This window comes from Durio zibethinus, chromosome 19 (assembly GCF_047325235.1).
Source record: "Durio zibethinus cultivar Kanyao isolate XHJ-2024 chromosome 19, ASM4732523v1, whole genome shotgun sequence".
Taxonomy (NCBI): domain Eukaryota; kingdom Viridiplantae; phylum Streptophyta; class Magnoliopsida; order Malvales; family Malvaceae; genus Durio; species Durio zibethinus.
This window is the reverse complement of record NC_143180.1, coordinates 16678849-16688035: the sequence shown is the minus strand read 5'-3', so window position 1 is coordinate 16688035 and position 9187 is coordinate 16678849.

Genomic DNA, 9187 nt, shown 5'->3' with positions numbered 1-9187 from the left:
TTAACCACTTTGAGTAAAGATCCTATGGCTTAATTTGCTTCAAAGATGGTGAAGAAGTCCTCAAAGCTCCTATGGTTGATAAATTTGAATTTTGTGAATGAAAAATAATGATAAAAGTGTTCATTATGACTCAAGATTTTGGAGTATGGAATATGATGAAAAAATGGCTTAATATTATTCCAAAGATGCAAAATATATGAAGCAAATAATAGATTATGCAAAGGCCAAGTGCATTCTCTATGGAGCTTTAGACGATTACAACTTCAATTTGGTCTCAAAATACTCAACCTCAAATGAGATATGAAGAAAGTTGGATGAACTACATAAAAGATAAATTTTCAACCAACATCCATCATATCTCATGGCTATTGAGGAACCAAAGGTAACCTCTAACTCTTGTAATTCAAACTCTTATATTTTTGATGAGTTACAAGATGCTTACAATGATTTAGTAATTGAGTTTGAAAATATGTATTTGAAACATAAGAAAATGATTTCAAAATTGAATGTTGAAAATGATCTTTTGATGAATGCAAAAAATGTTTTAGAAAAAGAAAATGAAAAGTTGAAAATAGATTTAAAAACCATTCAAAGTAGAAATAAATTTTTAGAAAAAGAAAATTTTGATTTGAAAAAGAAATTTGATGAATTGATGAGTGAGAAAAAAAAGCTTTTAAAGAGTTCATTAAGTATAAAATGATTAAATACAATTTTTGTAAATTTCATGGTCATACTATACATACTTGTCTTATTAGAACAAAAGTCCTACTTAAAATTAGGCAAGTATAAGTTCCAAAAGGAACAAGAGACTTAGTAGCCAACTCTCAAGGACCCAAAGTAATTTGGGTACTAAAAATAAATGAAATTGTCTCTTGTAGATGTGCTAGAGCAAAGAGCTACAATGTAAGATTGAAGATTGAATACTCTAGATACACAATGGAGATGGGTAACCTCTAAACTTTTATTTGAAGAGGATTTGAATTTGGTTATTTATTCTTGATGAAATTTTAATGCTTGATTGATTATGCAAAATTTGGTTGCCTATTCTTGTTAGACATAGAATGCTTAATGGATATTGGTATATGCTTTGTTGATATATCTTAAATATATCAATTTTATTTTATATATGTGAGCTTGAATTGAGTATGCATTTTTTTTCTCTTAAATGTATGATTTTAATATATTCCTCATGCTTGTTAATATTGTGTTTAATATTTATTTGCTTGAGATGCGTTTTTAAAAGAATTCATGAATGCTCTAATGAATTTGTGGGATTACATGTGCTTTTGATATTTTAATATTATTTTTGAAATTGACATTATTGAGAACTTGTGCTTGTAAATGATTGTGTACGTGAATTTTGGTTATTGATGATATCATACATGCTTTGTGAAATTGTTATTGATGCTTTATGTGATTAATTGTGTGCTAAATTATTTTTATATTTATGCACAAACTTAGGGGGAGCATTCAAAGCTTAATGATTTTGAGACTTTATGTTTGCTATGAAAATGATTTTTGTTAAAGTCAAGCCTTAAAATATGAAATTTTGTTTTAGCAAGCTTTTTATTGTAAAATGAATTTGAATATCTTGAATTCAATGATTTAAACTTGCTCAAACAAAGAAAACTTGAGAACTTGCATTGGTTTTAATTTTTCATAAGTGCTACATGCAAGTTTAAAGGATTTTAGAGCTTAAAAGATCAAATCTTGTTTTTGAACATTTATAGGCATAAAAACCATTTGAACTTTTTTAATGTGTGATATAAAACATTTCTAAATGGTTTGAAGAGCTTAAATGTGTGTCTAAACATATTTGCCCATCTTAATAGCCTTTTTAAAGAAAATATGGAATTAAAAGTGGACTTTTTGATTTCCTTGTTTCTAATGCCAAATGATAACTTGAACAACTTTGTTTTGTCATATGAAATTTGTTGGAATGGTTCAAGTTGGTTAAAAATGAGCATGACTAGTTTTGAGATTTATTAAGGTATTTTTCAAGCAAAAATGAGTTTTAAAGTGCAAAAATCAAAATCCTAGACCTATTAAGCTTTGAATGATTTATCCTATGGTATTTTGCATAAATATACTTATTTGAATGATTTTAGCATGATGAAAATGATTTTTGTGATTTTTATACATATTGATTTGTAATTATTGAACATCTTTATATGACGATGTTGATTAAAGTTACTCAATTTGTTCTCAATACTTGGATAGTGTGAATTTTTTTTTAAACTTAATTGTTATATTCTAAATTTTTATAACTCTTGATTTGTGAATTGATGAACATCTTGTGCTTAAGTGATATATATGTTGATTCTTTGTTCATTTATGTTTTTGGTCAAGGTATGTGCTCACATGATGATTGGTTCAACTTGACCTTAATACTTATGATTTGAAAGTGCTTAAATTATCTTTTTTTTGTAATTTTTGAAATACTTTTGTGAAATATACTTATTTTTGTGCTTAAATGTTTTATTATTTTTTGTGAAATATTTTGAATCTTGTGCTTAATTGATATATCTCTTTATTTGTGATTTTAAATATGATGAACTACTTGCTTGTAAATGATATGTGTTATTGGTTCATCGATTGTTCTTGTTAAGTGTGTGTATATATGATAAATGTTATTTTTCTTGACTTGACATGGTTGCAACATGACTTAAATAAATGAATTTCTTATGATGCTTATTTTTAGTTCAAGTTATTATTGATTATGGCCTATAATTTGTGTAGACATATTTATGCTTTTGTGCTAAAATTTTCTTGAATATGTTTTTGATGATAAATATATTTTCTTGGAGTTTTTAGTTTTCATATGACCTAAAATTCATTTTGACGTATTCCTTGGTGATTTATTAAATATATATGACTATTGAATATGTCTATTATGTGTTCATGAATGATAAAAAATGTTTGATTTTTGCACATTATATGAGAATTTTTGCTTTAGTGCCATTCTTGTGCTATTTGATGTTTAAATTAATATATGATCTCTAGCTTAAGTATATATTTCCTTTGCAATTAACAATTTGTGTTTAGTGAATAAATTTTCTTTTGCCTATAATGACTTAGAATTTGGAATTATTTTCTAATAATTGGTATAATTTTTATTAATTGATTTTCTTAATGCTTCTAATGAAAATACTTTATCAAGAAATTTTTCTAAGTCTATACTAAGAGAATTTGAAATGAGCATGAATGAACCTACATTTTTGAAATTTCAAGTATAACAAGCAAAGCATGTCATTTTCATTAATCAAACCCAAATACATAAAAGACTAGCTCAAATGATGTAGAATGAAGGATTCAATGCCTCACTCAACTACAGTGAGTACAACAACATAGCTTGATAAGGATAGAGGTAATTGTATTAAATATATGCTATGTGCCTATGATTTATAATATTTAATGCATGGTTTCATAAATGCTTGCTTTGATATGTGCAAAAATGAGATATTACGTTTGAATTTGTGAACACTTTACACAAATTAATCATCAAGCTACTTGATAGAATTTGTCTGAACTTTTTGGTTCATCAAACAACTTTCCAATTTGGGAACTCAATTGCTCTGCAAAGTCCAAATCCTTGCCAAGTGCTTCCTCAATAACAATCTGAGTCTATCCGTCAAGATCAATTGAAAAAAAAAATCATATATCTTGTTATGCTATCCATAAAAACATTATGTGAAATAGGTGAACTCAAACGCCTACTAATCATGAAGTAACAGTTCCAGAAAAGTAACACCACTATATAAAATATTGCACCTCACCCAAAAATGCATTTCAAAACCATTTATAACTTGTGTTCAAGAGAAGACAGAATGGCAACTTTACTTAGATTTGGTGAATCATGAAATGAAAATTAAGAAAGTACAGAGAACATGAAATTATTTCTTCACGAAGTCCCTATAAATCATTTAAAATGATATTCCAACACTTTTGGTGTTGGGACTAAAGTACCTATATTTGTTCATGCAAAATTTCCTTATCATCCTACAAATAAGTGGATTTGTTGGAAGTGGAAGTGTAAGATAAAAGAGTAGGTAATTAAGGATTTTGTTCCTTTTCATTATTTAATTTACAAATATCATCACTTATTTTTATGTGATACATACAACACTCTCTTGTAAGGCACAACAAAGATTTAATCCAAACATCATAGTAGTACACATTTATTAATGTATACTACAATATAGATTAATTATCAATTAGGACATAATCAATTAGAATATTTTTAAGTTAACAATTTAGCAAACAGATAGGTGAGTATTATAAAAGGAAAAACAAATTTCAAGATATAAGTATTTTTTAAAGTGACTGATGTATACAAAGTCTAATCACAAATCAAGATTCAATAGAGTTCAATTATTAATTTGTAAATGCAAAAAACATTAGCAAGGGTTACATATCAAGAATGAATAGAGCTCACACTATTAATTTGTAAATGTAAGAAATCAGTCCATCATTTCTTTTGTTTACTAAATTCAACCAAACCACCTTATTTTTTATGATAAATTCTCATGAAATAAAGATAAATAATATATAGATTGTCCAAACCATGTAAGATCAAGATAGTTAAAATACAAAACAAAGTAATTAAAAACCAAAGCACAATATTTCAGCAAGGCATAACTTTAGTATGGTTAACAAATAAATAAAGAAGAAAACCAAAATAAAAGCTATTAACTAACCATGCTGTGTAATACTATTTCTACATAAAGCTCAAATTTTACTAAAATCACTTGGAATGTTTTTAATTTAATCAAAATGATATTGGAACCAAAAGTTTACCTAATTAACAATAAAGACAAAGCCAAATAATAATAAAAAAAGAATAAACACAACATTAACAATTTAATACAACAAAGTCAAAACCAGAATAATATGGACTTAAAAGCTAAGATAAATTCAAACAACGAATGATTGAACCTTAACTTCAATGTTCACCTTAAGAATTTCAAAATGACTTCAAGATCAACAAATTCTTACAAACCACAAGAAAACATGAATAAAATCAAAACAAAATTGTAATTACAAACTCAAATACCAAATATGTGGCATCATATAAAAAGCCCAAAACCCTAAAAACAACATGCACAAACAAAAAACAATCAAATAACTATTACAATGTTAACAACCACAAGAATATCAATTCAAAACACACAAAATAACATGCAAGAAAAAAAATAGTTAAACATAAAACTAATAGCTTCCATTAATACACAATCCATAATTACTAACCCAAAACAAATAAACCTAACTTGAAAAAAAAAAACCATGCATAAAAAAAAATTCAAATACAAAACACATACCCAAAAAACCTATAACCACATAAAAAGAACAATTTACATAATGTAAAAGAAATAGAAACAATTAATCAAACAACAAGCAGGCATAGAAACAACAACATCAAAACACCAACATAAACACATTGACAAAAAAAAAAACCACCCACATGAAAAAACAAAAAAAAAATCAAAAAACTAAACATGAGAAGAAGAGAAGAAACTTACCTAAATAAAAAAAACAAACAAAGTTAAAAAACATTGAAAATCATTAAAAAAAAAAGCGAGAAGAATAGAAGAAACAAAAACCAAAGCTTAAAAGTAATTTCATTGCTAAGCTATGAAGAAAAAAAGCAACTCACCTGGACAAACAAAACAAACAAAATAGGAAAAAAAAGAGGATACGGAAGCCAATTTGTTTGGATTACCATTATTGGTATAATAGTCCTTTAGATACTGTTAAGATATAAGCAACATATGAATTTACTATGTAAGAGATCGTATTGCTTGAAAAGTTTAAGCTTCTTAGAATAAAAGAGAAAAGGTAGCCCAGCTTCCCACTTTTATATATATACCAATTATTTCCATCATTAAGCCCTATAAACCATTTTTATTTTCTCATGCTCTTTAATTCTTTCTAGAAATAAAACCAAATAGGCAACACATAAATCAAAAGCATTAGTCATTATCATGATCTAAAAGATTTAATCATTTTTCAAAATATTAATGTCTTTCTTTGCAAAAAAGAGAACACTTTATCTTGATGTCCAAACAATGGAGCATTGTTATTCGATAGAATGACGGCAAAAAAAAAGAAAAAGAAAATAAAGTGGTCCTATCATTAAAAGAAAGCAAAAGAAACAATAATCTTGATCACAAACTTTTCTAACAACCAAATAAAATAAACATTAACGATAATAAATAGAATGTGAGAACATCACAGACATTCATATGCATAAAAAAAATTAAAGTAGTGTCATATAACTTTCCTCTACTAAAGAAAAAAAATGAGAAGTAGCAAATTATTACCAAAATATAATTGTCAAAATTATCAAAAATAATCTTTACAAATGTAAATAAAACTTGGTGTCTTACACCTTCTTGTTTGATTATGACATATATTAAAATTAAAGAATAAAAGATCCACATCAAAATAGTTTAAAAGAAATGTATTATGAAATATACTTGTAATAGTGCATGCCTATTTTCACTACACAGATTCTGAAAGAGGTCACTCAAAACAAAATGAATAGTTACAATAAAAATTGAAAAAAAGTTTAATGTCACTTGTTTTCAAGAAACACTAGTCAATAAATAGAAAAAAAGTACCATAATTAAAGTACAATTACCATGAAAAAGGTTTGACTTGCCAGATTCATTAGCAGCAACTGCAAAAGCCATTATTTAAATAAATACCAAATGTTAGATTTAAAATCACCTAATTTCAATAGAAGATTGTCATAATTGATAACAGATTATAACTCAACTAAAATAATATTAGCAACTAAAGTGAAAATGAATGATAAAATACAATGAGAAATAACAAACCCACATAAAAACCAAGACTAAAAGAGAGAAAAAAATTCAAGCAAGTGGAGAAAACCAAACCAAAACCAAAACTATCTCACTACAATGTCCGATATTTTTGCCATTGCCATTGTCGATGCAAGCTCCACTTCTTTCTTCTTTTTTGTCAAAAGAATTTTGAAAATGAAAAAAAAAATCAAATCTAATATAATTGCACATTTTGGTCCTCACAAATGTAGCCCTCTTTCTAGGTTTCAAATGAAGAAACTCTTCAAAGAGCCAAAATTTCACAGAAAGAAAAGTCAAAATTTCACATTAGAAAGACTAAATACAAACAAATAACCAAAACAATCAACCACATTTCATACATTGATAGATAGTGGGTAATTTCTAACTACGTCCAAAATTAACAATCACTAAAATTTGTGATGACCTTTATCTAAAAACTAAAGTCTTTATATAAGCCTATAAAATGTAAAAAAACAAATAAATAGGAAGCCATTAATAAAACTGATGGCAGATTCAAGCTTGGTAGTATGAAGCAAATAATACAAATTGATAGTATTTGAATTAAAGTTTTACCTCATTTGAAGTAAAAAAAGTGTAACATCATGAAGATGGAGCATCTCGGAAGGATTGGCCTATTAGTTACACTAATAATAAAAAAAAAAGGAAAAAAATTATTTAAATAGTAGAAAATATATTGAAAATGAGAAAAAATAATAATTGAATAAACAAAGTAGTTAAAACTAAAATAATTCTTAAATTGACATTTTATTTCCTCTAATCATCTTAATGATCTCTTATCAAATTAGAAGTCAAGACTATTAATATTGCAGCTATAGTATTATTGTCTTAAGGCTTTGAAAGGTTCACCATTTTAGCTTTGCAATGAAATATTGCTTTTTTATTTTCAATCAAAAAAATTAATTAATCAACTTTGAAAAGGTAAGTGTTGATAACTAGTAAGGAAAAAAAGAAAAGAAGGTTACCTTGATAATAAAGGATTCATAATATAGCTTGACCTTTTCAACATCAACCAAAACTTTGCTCTTATTGTAGAGGTCATATTTGCTGTCAAGATTTTATGAAAAGCAAGTCTATGAGTTAATTTTTTTTAAAACAATTGTAAAAAAAAAAGCCATTTCAAATTGAATAGGGAAGATGACACTTGAATACTTTAAGCCATTTCATGTTCTCCTTACCCTTCTCATTCATCAACCGAGTATATGCTCCACATTTATGCAATGTTGTAAGTGACATGGGAAAGAAATCGACATCATTAGTTAAATTGATTAGAAAATACTTATGAGTTGTTAATAGCATGATCAAAAACTTAAATTTCATCGACAATACTTATGATGGAAGGAATTAAAAAAAAAATCTAAATAGAATTTTTATTTGTCCCCATCAATCAAGTTTTAGCATGCAATGAAAATTTCAAAAACATTTGCAATTAGTATTTTGGACATAATAAAATTTAAATATCTAAATGGTCTTACATCAACCTGATTAAACTAATAATATGGTTACGGGTACATATTTATGTAGGTAGATTTTAAAATTTTCATTGACATTAAAATTTTCAGTGACAACCTTTATTTTTTTTTACCCATTCAAACAAATATTCCCATTCTAAAAAAAAAGAAAGTTGGAAATCACAAAATCTAATTATCTTTTTCAACACTCAAAGAAGAAATTATTTTTAAATAATTCTTTCTGTTCTAGTTTTAGGGTTTCTTTATCAAAATCTTCCTAAAAAAAAGGAATTTTTTTTTTAAATTGACACCATTGCTTTATGATTTCATCTTTTCCACTCCATAATTTTATCAAGATTTTGATTCGTTTCCAAATTTGTTCACTTTTCTTCAACAAAGCATCTTTCTTCTTGTTATTAATCTTGTTCCAAGCATTGTCTATTGTTTTCACTTGTTCAGAATTCACCTTAAAAACATCAAATCTTTGCAATAAAAACAAAAAACCCAAATCCCAAATACCAAAAAACATCATGAGAATCCACCCAATGCCCAAGAAAAGAACATCACCATCCAATATGAGATGAATTCAAGAACCACAAAGTCCCATACTAAGACCTTGTTGACTGGTGGGTCACATAAAAAGCTCCAAAGGCTACCCCACATCTTTAACCATGTCCTAAAATTGCCTTTTTGGTCAGATGTTGATGTGGTACTGGTGGAAAGCCCTGTCTAAAGAGAACAAAATAAAAAAAAAAATCAATCAATTTCTTAAAAAATGAACACAATGCAGTAGCCAACAAAAACAAAAAAAATAAATGATAATTGCAAACATAAATAGAAAATGTACCCAAAACTTGCCAAAAAGCTCCATTAACTTCAAAGTTTGTATCC